Raw genomic sequence first — 13,636 nt, 5'->3', positions numbered from 1 at the left:
GGAGAGCTCTCCTCCAGCTTGTTGAGGAACAAACAGCTCCTTATGTCTGTTAGTGCAGCTAGCTAACCAGATGCTAACAACACGGTCCCTGCTGGAACCGGTCCCTCTCTCACAGCCTCTCTCTCTCTCACACACTAAATGCGCTATTTCCACACACACACACACACACACACACACACACACACACACACACACACACACACACACACACACACACACACACACACACACACACACACACACACACACACACACACACACACACACACACACACACACACACACACACACAGAGCCGAGCTTGAATGACACAAGAACACTTTTATTTCCATGCAACTTTCTGATTGGTCTGGTGTCTTGCCTCTGTTGCATTCACTGAACACGGGAAATTACAGTCCTGCCGTCCTCTCTAGTGTCTTGATGAGGTTCACGTAAAGCACGGCTAATGTATTATATTATTGAGGTAGAATTGTCCGGGGCTACAGAAAAAACATTCAGGGCAGGCCAGGCGACGCCACTGGCGAGCACACACACTACAAAGATGTTAAATATTATTTTACCAACAATGTGGAATTTATTGGCTCCATATTACACAGATTATGCACAGCGGGAGCAGCAATAACCGTGAAAATAATAATTCAGACAGGGGAGCTCCGCACCGCCTGCCTGCCACCAGTGTTGGGTGTAACGCGTTACAAAAGTAACGGAGTTACAGTAATATATTACTTTTTGCTGTAACGAAGTAATGTAACGCATTACTAATGAAATGTGGGTAATATATTACCCGTTACAATGCTCAGTAACGCAGTTACAACACATTTTAACCCGAAATTAAATGGTGTTTTGTTTTTTAAGAATGTACTAACATAGCGAGACATTGCGACACCGGACAAATTGTGCGGGTAGATTAGTAAACCTGGTGTTTACCCTTCAGGCTTCGCGTTGAGATCTTCGGGGAAGTTGAACGTTATGCAACCATTCAAAAAAGAGAACGTAGCGAAAAATACTAACAACTAATTGCGTCAGGTGCGCGTGACCTGCTCCGCTGCGCGTGCATCATTTCCAAAGTGCTTCCACAGCAGTGATACACATCTGATCTGTGGATAATCATTTATACGAAAACGGTTAAAGCAACCATCACTAAACGCCAGCAACACTGCATCTACTGCAGACAGTAGCAACAGGTCAGATGCGGACATCACGTTACCCTCCGTTGTGGACACTAGCTGCCTGACTCGCCGGGCCCGGAGCAGCAGTCTTCGTCGCCCGAAACTACGCCGCCCCTCTGCGGCCCGCAGGTGCCAGGTATATCGAAACAACTACCCGCCTGTACAGTGGGGTAAGGCGGTCATTTTGCAGCTTGTGGTATAAAAATAGACAATGGCTAGAATATTCATGTGAAAATAGTACCATATTCTGACATGCCTGTACAAATGTTGGGTCAAAAATAATGCATAGGGCCTACAATAGCACAGATGCCTTCACCACGAATGGCTACAAAAATATCTCATATCCCAAGCTTATTATAAACGAGCTGATGTTGCAGCTGAAATGTTCTCCAGGTCACAAAGTCAACCTCACATGATGATGTGATACCAGTTTTCAAGAGCAGTAAATATTCTCTTCCCAGCGTATATGATGGGAGCAAGGTGATGATGTCGTAGGCTACATGGTTTTAATAATACTTTTGCCTTTCAATGTTTGCCATTTCAAACCATTAGCATGGTTTAAATCATATTTGCCCTGATTTACAATATGTTAACCTTCATTATAGTCCTTGACAGCGGTCTGTAGGCTACTGCTGTATTAACAACGTGTCACATGTTAAGAATTTACAATCAGAATCGAGTATTCAACTAAGCCCTGTAATACAAGTTGTTAGTAGCCTTAAGGGCCTACACAGTTGTTATGCTATACCACATTGCCCTTCACTGGATGCATAATGAGCTGCACTAAACTACATTTTAGCATTTAAAATACCTAGCTATTCTTTTGCGGTTATTTTGGTGAAAGTAACTAAAAAGTAACTAAAGTAGTGTAACTCATTACATTTCAGAGACAGTAATATTGTAATGTAACTTATTACTTTCAAAAGAGAGTAATAAGTAATATGTAATATATTACATTTTGGAAGTAACTTGCCCAACACTGCCTGCCACTAGGGGGTGCTGCAGCGCCCTCAACACCCCCCTTCCCGCGCCCATGCGTGCGACGATCTGTGTTTCAGAATGGGGAAAAGACCAAACTGGAAGCAGGAGGAGCAGGAGAGGAAGCAGGAGGAGCTGAAGAGGAAGCAGGAGGAGCAGGAGAGGAAGCAGGAGGAGCTGAAGAGGAAGCAGGAGGATCTGAAGAGGAAGCAGGAGGAGCAGGAGAGGAAGCAGGAGGATCTTAAGAGGAAGCAGGAGGAGCAGGAGAGGAAGCAGGAGGAGCAGGAGAGGAAGCAGGAGGAGCAGGAGAGGAAGCAGGAGGAGCTGAAGAGGAAGCAGGAGGATCTGAAGAGGAAGCAGGAGGAGCAGGAGAGGAAGCACGAGGAGCTGAAGAGGAAGCAGGAGGAGCAGGAGAGGAAGCAGGAGGAGCAGGAGAGGAAGCAGGAGGAGCTGAAGAGGAAGCAGGAGGAGCTGAAGAGGAAGCAGGAGGAGCAGGAGAGGAAGCAGGAGGATCTGAAGAGGAAGCAGGAGGAGCAGGAGAGGAAGCAGGAGGAGCAGAAGAGGAAGCAGGAGGATCTGAAGAGGAAGCAGGAGGAGCAGGAGAGGAAGCAGGAGGAGCTGAAGAGGAAGCAGGAGGATCTGAAGAGGAAGCAGGAGGAGCAGGAGAGGAAGCAGGAGGAGCTGAAGAGGAAGCAGGAGGAGCAGGAGAGGAAGCAGGAGGAGCAGGAGAGGAAGCAGGAGGAGCAGGAGAGGAAGCAGGAGGAGCAGGAGAGGAAGCAGGAGGAGCAGGAGAGGAAGCAGGAGGAGCTGAAGAGGAAGCAGGAGGAGCAGGAGAGGAAGCAGGAGGAGCTGAAGAGGAAGCAGGAGGAGAAGGAGAGGAAGCAGGAGGAGCAGGAGAGGAAGCAGGAGGAGCAGGAGAGGAAGCAGGAGGAGCTGAAGAGGAAGCAGGAGGAGCTGAAGAGGAAGCAGGAGGAGCAGGAGAGGAAGCAGGAGGAGCTGAAGAGGAAGCAGGAGGAGCAGGAGAGGAAGCAGGAGGATCTGAAGAGGAAGCAGGAGGAGCAGGAGAGGAAGCAGGAGGAGCTGAAGAGGAAGCAGGAGGATCTGAAGAGGAAGCAGGAGGAGCAGGAGAGGAAGCAGGAGGAGCTGAAGAGGAAGCAGGAGCAGGAGAGGAAGCAGGAGAAGCAGGAGAGGAAGCAGGAGGAGCAGGAGAGGAAGCAGGAGGAGCAGGAGAGGAAGCAGGAGGATCTGAAGAGGAAGCAGGAGGAGCTGAAGAGGAAGCAGGAGGAGCAGGAGAGGAAGCAGGAGGGGCAGGAGAGGAAGCAGGAGGAGCAGGAGAGGAAGCAAGAGGAGCAGGAGAGGAAGCAGGAGGATCTGAAGAGGAAGCAGGAGGAGCGGAAGAGGAAGCAGGAGGAGCTGAAGAGGAAGCAGGAGGAGCAGGAGAGGAAGCAGGAGGAGCTGAAGAGGAAGCAGGAGGAGCTGAAGAGGAAGCAGGAGGAGCAGGAGAGGAAGCAGGAGGAGCTGAAGAGGAAGCAGGAGGAGCAGGAGAGGAAGCAGGAGGAGCAGGAGAGGAAGCAGGAGGAGCAGGAGAGGAAGCAGGAGGAGCAGGAGAGGAAGCAGGAGGATCTGAAGAGGAAGCAGGAGGATCTGAAGAGGAAGCAGGAGGAGCAGGAGAGGAAGCAGGAGGAGCTGAAGAGGAAGCAGGAGGAGCAGGAGAGGAAGCAGGAGGAAGATGATAGGGACAGCGTTAAAACTGTAACAGATGAACCGTATTAAAGAAAATGAATTTCACGAACAATTAAATCCAAGAGGAGAGGAGTTTGATTCTCTGGACTTTACCTGTGAAGCAGCAGCAGAGGAGAGTCCAGATGAGGACGCAGATCAAAGTCATGTTCTTGATGAGGAGGATTCCTGTGGCTTCTGTTGTCATGAAGGACAGCTGTCAGTCATCCAGTGCTCAACTCTCAGGACTATAAAGTGTCCCAGAGCACTGGAGCATGGTGCTGCTGATGCAAAGTGTCTCTCTATGGAAATGCTCTGACTGACTCCAACAGGGACCTGGATTACTCTGATGATGCTGTTCATCAATGGATCCATCTCTCTGTCAGAGGATGGATCAGGAATGGCTCAGCGCTCACTTGTATGAGGCTTTAAGTTCAACGGACACATTTTCTTGTAGTTCATTTTATCAAAAAGCTCAAATTCATAACTCCAAATAATCAATACCACCTAGGAAAAACAAAATGGAGATTTATCATTGATCCTGATGGAAAACAAACATGTATTTATGGAAGTGATGCACATTCAGAAGTATAACATGTATAGCTTGTATTAGACGTTCATTGTTTCATTTAAATAATCAATTACTTTGATGTTTAAAAGTTGATAAAATCATGAAACTAAACATATTCTGTGAACAATTCGTTTTTCAAAAGAAGAATCTTCATTTCAAACTGAAGGGATGAGTAGATATTTGTTTTAAATGTTTAAAAGGTTCAATAGAGAAACAGTAGATACTTTTCCATAGTGTGTGAATCTGTTTCAAACATTGGAAGCAGTAATTATATAAAGTGGGTAAACTGAGGATGTGTTTGGTGAGTTTGTTTGTGTCAAAGTCAGAGAGCCGTGTCTCTCTACAGTGAGAGGTTTTTGTACGGCGGCTCAATGACTTTGTATCACTGTGGTACACGTTCGGTGGAGGAACCAGACTGGATGTTGGAAGTAAGTCAAATGTTAATTCATAAGAGCCATTTCTCTTTGGTTGTACTTATTATTCAGCGTACGGAGAAATAGTTACCTCTCCATGTCATTGTATACATACTTATCAAATATTCTGAACCAAGAGGCTAACTTTACTCCAGCAAAAGACGTTTAAATGTTTTTATGAAACATTGAACACAGAATAATTCATTATTTCCACCTTTAATGGTGAAGTAGCTTCTCGAGGGCTGGTAGGTTTAGTTCAGTGAGTCAAAGTCAGAGAGCCGTGTCTCTCTACAGTGAGAGCTTTTTGTACGGCGGCTCAATGACTTTGTATCACTGTGGTGGACTTTTGGTGGAGGAACCAGACTGGATGTTGGAAGTAAGTTTCTGCACAAAAACTAAATATGATGTTAAGAGACGTTTTAAATTCTGTGTTAGAGTGTTTGAGAGATATATTTATATTATTTTAATTGTAATGTTTAGATAGTATTAGTATTCATGTGTTTATTTCTCTTCATCATTGAGACCAAGTCGGAGCAGCTTTTCTTGAAATGTCTTTATACATTCCCAACATGCTGTCATTCAAACAGCTTCAAATGTGAAATGATGAAACTGCTAATTTGTCATTAATTTATTTTGAACTGTCTATCTCGGTTCTCCTCTCTGTTCTCAAATAAATCATGAATACAGTTTTTAAATACAGTTGAACAGAGTAAAGATAACGATGGATATTAAATAGTGTTGAATTCTTTAAGACATTATTTTATAGTTTGTAAAACTGGGTAGTGATTGAGATTCACATCAAGCACAGTTGATTGCCCCGTTTCCTGTATTTGTTCATTTATCCACTAAATAATTTAATAATGTTTGTAGAGTTCAGGTTTTGGATGATTTTGATAACTACTACTTAAAATGTGTCCTAATGTTGTGCTTTATTTCTACTGTAGTGTGACATATTTCAGGTGACTCTGTGTGAAGTGTCTCTGTGCTGATTTGCATGAGAGGCTTCTTAAAGGGAAGTGAAACAATGTGTGAGTGAGAGACTGATGGAGCAGAACCAACATCTGACAGAAACTCCTTAAAGGAGAAACGCTCTCACAGTAAAGGTGTCCCAGTGTCTGCTGCTTGATTGACAGCTGTGTGCTCCCTGTCCTCTAATCTGATTGGTGTCTCCTAGGTGATGTCCGACCCACCCTGACGGTGCTGCCCCCCTCCACAGAAGAGCTGCAGCAGGGGATGGCCACCCTCATGTGCCTGGCCAACAAGGGCTTCCCCTCAGACTGGAGTCTGGCCTGGAAGGTGGAAAGCAGCAGCAGCAGCAGCAGCTGGGAGGAGAGCAGGAGCCCCGGGGTGCTGGAGGAGGACGCCCACTACAGCTGGAGCAGCACCCTGAGGCTCCCTGCAGACCAGTGGAGGAAGGTGGTCTCTGTGACCTGTGAGGCCACCCAGGGCTCCCAGACTCCGCTCTCAGAGACACTGAGGAGAGACCAGTGTTCCCAGTCCTGAGCTGACTCACTGGGACTCTGCTTTCTCTCTCACACTGCTCTCAGTCTGCTCTCTGGCTCTCAGGACATGTTTCAACATCAACCTGTTTCTGCTTGTGTCGATGGTTTCAACATTTTAAAACAATAAAGATGAATGTGTGTATTATAAAATGTGTTTGGATTCCCTTTCTCTGAGATATTATATATAAAAGGAACCTTATTCACATTCATTCACAAGTCACACCATTAACAAGTCAATATTTCACACATTACTTTTAATGATATTAAGGTTTTGGATATACTTCTGGATTCCTCCTAGATTTATTTTTGTTAATCAAAATTGATACCAATCAGAATATTCTAAACATTTCAATGGTAAACCACACAGCTCTCTTATCACTAATGTTAAAGTAAATGTTCATTTGTTATTAAACTGTACCTTGAATATATTCTGAACATCTGATTAAAAAAATGTGAATTAGAATAAAAATCCAGGATGAGAAATCAAAAGCAGGATATCCTCATCATCAAGTTATTTAACATGAATCTGAATTGAGATTGACCTTAAATATGATTTAATGCACACAGTGCAACTCCACCAAAGAAAGTGAGCGTACTACAGTCTCTGTCTCCTGCTGCTTTTTAGCAGAATATAAACATTGTGATTTTTGGGTCGCAGTGGAATTGTCCAAAAATCAGCTCCTATCGTCTTTTCCTAACCACTACTCCATGACCTCTGAGGGAACCGTCACCGAGTTCATGAAGAGTGGTTTTATGGTGTTGTTTTATGCTTTATGAACCTGGACCACAGTGACAAATATATTATTCATTAGGTTGGAATTGAAATATAAACGTAAATTGAAACTTATCATTGCTCACACATTAATCCACATGAATCCCATTACGTATGATTGTATGAAAACACATTGTAAAATAAATACAATTGTATTTATCGTGAGAAAATCACATCATTGTGTAAATAAATCAAATACAGCTAATACAACACACATGAATACAAATATTTCTAATTTGTTGTTGCATGCGTAAAGAGAAGGTACAAATATAAATGCATTTTGTTTTCATTGACATGTTTTCTTTTCCCCCGAATTGTAGTGGAGTAGAATTACAAAGTAACAGTGAGCTGTCATGTGGGTATATATTAATGCTGCCCATTATGGACACAAGCAATTTCGAGTCCAGTTTTGGATAGTCTGCCGTGGTTTCGTTCGATTTCAAAGAGCTGTTTGACGCTTGGCGTAACCTTGGCGCACTGTCAATCCAACATCCAATCTCAGAGCTTGAAGAGTAATCACAGGGTTTGTCAAGCAACGGGACTGTACTCCCAAACGATAGCTGAGGATTATGGGTAGTATAGTGTCTTCGGCCATCCTAAACTCTGAAATGTTTTTTGGATTTCATATCGCATTAACACCATATCCCAACGTGCATAGCTGCTAAAACATCCAATCACCGAGCTTCAAGCTGAGGACCTTGGGTAATCAGTTCAGTGGCTGTGTATCGCAATGATGCTCGAAATGTCGCTTTTAGGTCTACGTCTGTTTCCGGTGACGTTATTTTTTAAATTCATTTCCTGTGGAACGGCTAAAAAGCCCAAGATTAAAGAATTAAACGAATAAATAAAAACAAGGATAATTGTGTTATTGTTGAGTAAATAACAGTGTGTTATTTAGAAAAGAATAACAAATTAGAAGGAAAAAAATATTTTAAAAAATACAGATTTCATTATTCTGAGGCTCTGAGCCCCATTTCTTTTCCTCACTGACGACAAAAAAAGTCAGACATTTTACGATATAAAATAAAAACAATAATCGTGGCTTGGTATTGAGTAAGAACATGTTTTTATGAACCACACAGATTCCGGACATCTGCATATCTATTGCACGCATTTCCAATGTGTAAAGTCGTGTCATTTGTACGCAGACTGAAGAGAGTGGGTTGGGAAGCCAGTGAAGGGAGCGGAGGAGCGGTGTGGTGTGGGAGAATTAAGGAAGTTTGAAGACCAGACGAGCCGCTGCATTCTGGATGAGCTGCAGAGGTCGGATGGCACATGCAGGTAGACCAGCCAGGAGGGAGTTGCAGTAGTCTAGGCGTGAGATGACGAGAGCCTGGACCAGAACCTGCGTCTCTTTCTGGGTCAGCTGGGGACGTATCCTCCTGATGTTGTAAAGAGTGTATCTGCAGCAGCGGGTTGTAGCAGCGATGTTTGCAGTGAAGGACAGTTTGTTATCTAGGGTCACACCCAGATTCCTTGCAGTCTGAGTCGGGGAAACAACAGAGGTGCTGATGTTGATTGTTAGGTCAAGAGTGGGACAATGTTTTCCCAGAAGAAAAGGTTGTTCAGTCTTGTCAAGGTTGAGCTTGAGGTGGCGAGCAGACATCCACTGAGAGATGTCTGCTAGACAAGCAGAGATGCGTGCGACGATCTGGGTTTCAGAGCGGGAAAAATACCAAATGAATTGAGTGTCGTCAGCGCAGCAACGGTGTGAAAAACCATGCGTGCTAATAACAGATCCGAGCGAGTTTGTGTACAGAGAGAAGAGGAGGGGACCGAGGACAGAGCCCTGAGGGACCCCTGTAGATAATTGACATCCCCTTCTTGTACACAACGTCAGTGTTGATCTTCCACTTCAGTCCGTTGTCTCAGTGCAGTCCCAGGTACTTACTCTGTTTACTGGTTTATTCACACGCTTTTAAAAGACCTTTTTTGAGTTTGAAAGTTCCTGTGGACTTGAACATTTCTCCAGTTATTTTTGTTGTTGCTACTGTTGGGGAAAGAGTTATTTCAAAACAAGGACTTTTTTATTTGAGGTTGGGACTTTTGGTCTTTGGGAGTCACTCCAGTTAGACGTGAACACTGTTCAAAAGGAAGCTGAGCACCCATGAGTTTAGTGTGGCTTTTATAGATTTAGATTCACAATGTTCCTGTGTGTATGAGTTCATTCTCTTTATATTCTCTTGAGAAGTATTTCAGAATGCTTTACTTGAAAATGAAGAAAGGTACACGCTTAATGGAGAGGACGGACATTTCATGTGTGTGTGTGTGTGTGTGTGTGTGTGTGTGTGTGTGTGTGTGTGTGTGTGTGTGTGTGTCCTCAGTGAAGTGTAGCTTCCAGCTGCAGCATTCAGCTCAGTTCCTGTTCAGTCTGACTGAGGGAGGTTTTTGTACGACGCTTTTTCACTGTGTGAACACATACTGACTGTTGATGACATGCCAACTCTGACAGTAGTAAACTGCTGCGTCGTCAGTCTGGACTCCACTGATGGTCAGAGTGAAGTCAGAGTTTGATCCACTGCCTGTAAAACGCTCTGAAATCCCTGATACTCGAGTGCTAGTAGAGTGCATAAGCAGTTTAGGAGTTCCTCCATCTCTCTGTTGGTACCAGGATAAATATGTCCCACCATAAACGTTCTCACTGGTCTTACATGTGATGGAGACGGAGCGTCCCGCAGCAGAGCTCACTGCTCCAGACTGAGTCACTGTGACCTGGCCTCTGGACTCTGAGGATACAGAGACAAAGACAGAAAGCAGCGTCATGATTTTGTCCGCTTCATTTCAGAGGGACGGATGTTCACAGAGGAGAGGAGTTTGATTCTCTGTACTTTACCTGTGAAGCAGCAGCAGAGGAGAGTCCAGATGAGGACGCAGATCAAAGTCATGTTCTTGATGAGGAGGATTCCTGTGGCTTCTGTTGTCATGAAGGACAGCTGTCAGTCATCCAGTGCTCAACTCTCAGGACTATAAAGTGTCCCAGAGCACTGGAGCATGGTGCTGCTGATGCAAAGTGTCTCTCTATGGAAATGCTCTGACTGACTCCAACAGGGACCTGGATTACTCTGATGATGCTGTTTATCAATGGATCCATCTCTCTGTCAGAGGATGGATCAGGAATGGCTCAGCGCTCACTTGTATGAGGCTTTAAGTTCAACGGACACATTTTCTTGTCGTTCATTTTATCAAAAAGCTCAAATTCATAACTCCAAATAATCAATACCACCCAGGAAAAACAAAATGGAGATTTATCATTGATCCTGATGGAAAAGCAAACATGTATTTATGGAAGTGATGCACATTCAGAAGTATAACATGTATAGCTTGTATTAGACGTTCATTGTTTCATTTAAGTAATCAATTACTTTGATGTTTAAAAGTTGATAAAATCATGAAACTCAACATATTTTGTGAACAATTCGTTTTTCAAATCAAGAATCTTCATTTCAAACTGAAGGGATGAGTAGATATTTGTTTTAAATGTTTAAAAGGTTCAATAGAGAAACAGTAGATACTTTTCCATAGTGTGTGAATCTGTTTCAAACATTGGAAGCAGTAATTATATAAAGTGGGTAAACTGAGGATGTGTTTGGTGAGTTTGTTTGTGTCAAAGTCAGAGAGCCGTGTCTCTCTACAGTGAGAGGTTTTTGTACGGCGGCTCAATGACTTTGTATCACTGTGGTACACGTTCGGTGGAGGAACCAGACTGGATGTTGGAAGTAAGTCAAATGTTAATTCATAAGAGCCATTACTCTTTTGTTGTACTTATTATTCAGCGTACCGAGAAATAGTTACCTCTCCATGTCATTGTATACATACTTATCAAATATTCTGAACCGAGAGGCTAACTTTACTCCAGCAAAAGACGTTTAAATGTTTTTATGAAACATTGAACACAGAATAATTCATTATTTCCACCTTTAATGGTGAAGTAGCTTCTGGAGGGCTGGTAGGTTTAGTTCAGTGAGTCAAAGTCAGAGAGCCGTGTCTCTCTACAGTGAGAGCTTTTTGTACGGCGGCTCAATGACTTTGTATCACTGTGGTGGACTTTTGGTGGAGGAACCAGACTGGATGTTGGAAGTAAGTTTCTGCAAAAAAACTAAATATGATGTTAAGAGACGTTTTAAATTCTGTGTTAGAGTGTTTGAGAGATAGATTTATATTATTTTAATTGTAATGTGTAGATAGTATTAGTATTCATGTCTTTATTTCTCTTCATCATTGAGACCAAGTCGGAGCAGCTTTTCTTGAAATGTCTTTATACATTCCCAACATGCTGTCATTCAAACAGCTTCAAATGTGAAATGATGAAACTGCTAATTTGTCATTAACTTATTTTGAATTGTCTATCCCGGTTCTCCTCTCTGTTCTCAAATAAATTATGGATACAGTTTTTAAATACAGTTGAACGGAGTAAAAATAACGATGGATATTAAATAGTGTTGAATTCTTTAAGACATTATTTTATAGTTTGTAAAACTGGGTAGTGATTGAGATTCACATCAAGCACAGTTGATTGCTCCGTTTCCTGTATTTGTTCATTTATCCACTAAATAATTTAATAATGTTTGTAGAGTTCAGGTTTTGGATGATTTTGATAACTACTACTTAAAATGTGTCCTAATGTTGTGCTTTATTTCTATTGTAGTCTGACATATTTCAGGTGACTCTGTGTGAAGTGTCTCTGTGCTGATTTGCATGAGAGGCTTCTTAAAGGGAAGTGAAACAATGTGTGAGTGAGAGACTGATGGCGCAGAACCAACATCTGACAGAAAGTCCTTAAAGGAGAAACGCTCTCACAGTAAAGGTGTCCCAGTGTCTGCTGCTTGATTGACAGCTGTGCGCTCCCTGTCCTCTAATCTGATTGGTGTCTCCTAGGTGATGTCCGTCCCACCCTGACGGTGCTGCCCCCCTCCACAGAAGAGCTGCAGCAGGGGATGGCCACGCTCATGTGCCTGGCCAACAAGGGCTTCCCCTCAGACTGGAGTCTGGCCTGGAAGGTGGACGGCAGCAGCAGCAGCAGCAGCTGGGAGGAGAGCAGGAGCCCCGGGGTGCTGGAGGAGGACGCCCACTACAGCTGGAGCAGCACCCTGAGGCTCCCTGCAGACCAGTGGAGGAAGGTGGTCTCTGTGACCTGTGAGGCCACCCAGGGCTCCCAGACTCCGCTCTCAGAGACACTGAGGAGAGAGCAGTGTTCCCAGTCCTGAGCTGACTCACTGGGACTCTGCTTTCTCTCTCACACTGCTCTCAGTCTGCTCTCTGGCTCTCAGGACATGTTTCAACATCAACCTGTTTCTGCTTGTGTCGATGGTTTCAACATTTTAAAACAATAAAGATGAATGTGTGTATTATAAAATGTGTTTGGATTCCCTTTCTCTGAGATATTATATATACAAGGAACCTTATTCACATTCATTCACAAGATTAACAAATCAATATTTCACATATTACTTTTTCATGGTCTTAAGGTTTTGGATATACTTCTGGATTCCTCCTAGTTTTATTTTTGTTAATCAAAATTGACACCAATCAGAATATTCTAAACATTTCAATGGTAAACCACACAGCTCTCTTATCACTGATGTTAAAGCAAATGTTCATTTGTTATTAAACTTTACCTTGAATATATTCTGAACATCTGATTAAAAAAATGTGAATTAGAATAAAAATCCAGGATGAGAAATCAAAAGCAGGATATCCTCATCATCAAGTTATTTAACATGAATCTGAATTGAGATTGACCTTAAATATGATTTAATGCACACAGTCCAACTCCACCAAAGAAAGTGAGCGTACTACAGTCTCTGTCTCCTGCTGCTTTTTAGCAGAATATAAACATTGTGATTTTTGGGTTGCAGTGGAATTGTCCAAAAATCAGCTCCTATCGTCTTTTCCTAACCACTACTCCATGACCTCTGAGGGAACCGTCACCGAGTTCATGAAGAGTGGTTTTATGGTGTTGTTTTATGCTTTATGAACCTGGACCACAGTGACACATATATTATTCATTAGGTTGGAATTGAAATATAAATGTAAATTGAAACTTATCATTGCTCACACATTAATCCACATGAATCCCATTACGTATGATTGTATGAAAACACATTGTAAAATAAATACAATTGTATTTATCGTGAGAAAATCACATCATTGTGTAAATAAATTAAATACAGCTTATACAACACACATTAATACAAATATTTCTAATTTGTTTTTGCATGCGTAAAGAGAAGGTACAAATATAAATGCATTTTGTTTTCATTGACATGTTTTCTTTTCCCCCGAGTGGAGCAGGCTGGCTCTGTGAGAAAGATCCATGTTTATAGTTTCAGCTTCAGAAGATAATGTCTTTTTACATGTCGATGCATCACATTCTCACTCCCAACTCGGCCTATGTTGACGTTATGTCAGGGTCCCTGTCGTCACTTTCCAACACAAGGGGGGCCTTTAGCGTGGTGTTTCAACTATCAGGGAGTCCCATTGACTTGCATAGAGCTCCCTGAACGCTTCTAATA

The 13,636-nt window shown here is 42.9% G+C and overlaps 2 gene segments (V, D, J or C); both read left to right on the top strand.

The window, feature by feature from the left end:
- Positions 1-669: 669 nt before the first annotated feature.
- Positions 670-12,477, top strand: LOC307040155 (Ig kappa-b4 chain C region-like). The segment is given in 2 exons: positions 670-1,339; positions 12,000-12,477.
- On the top strand, positions 4,013-6,353 carry LOC307041234 (Ig kappa-b4 chain C region-like). The segment is given in 2 exons: positions 4,013-4,085; positions 6,025-6,353.
- Positions 12,478-13,636: the final 1,159 nt, after the last annotated feature.

Source organism: Notothenia rossii (genome assembly GCF_949606895.1).
Source record: "Notothenia rossii genome assembly, chromosome: 5".
Lineage (NCBI taxonomy): Eukaryota > Metazoa > Chordata > Actinopteri > Perciformes > Nototheniidae > Notothenia > Notothenia rossii.
Note: the sequence above shows the minus strand (reverse complement) of the source record. Positions and strands in the feature narration are given on the sequence as shown.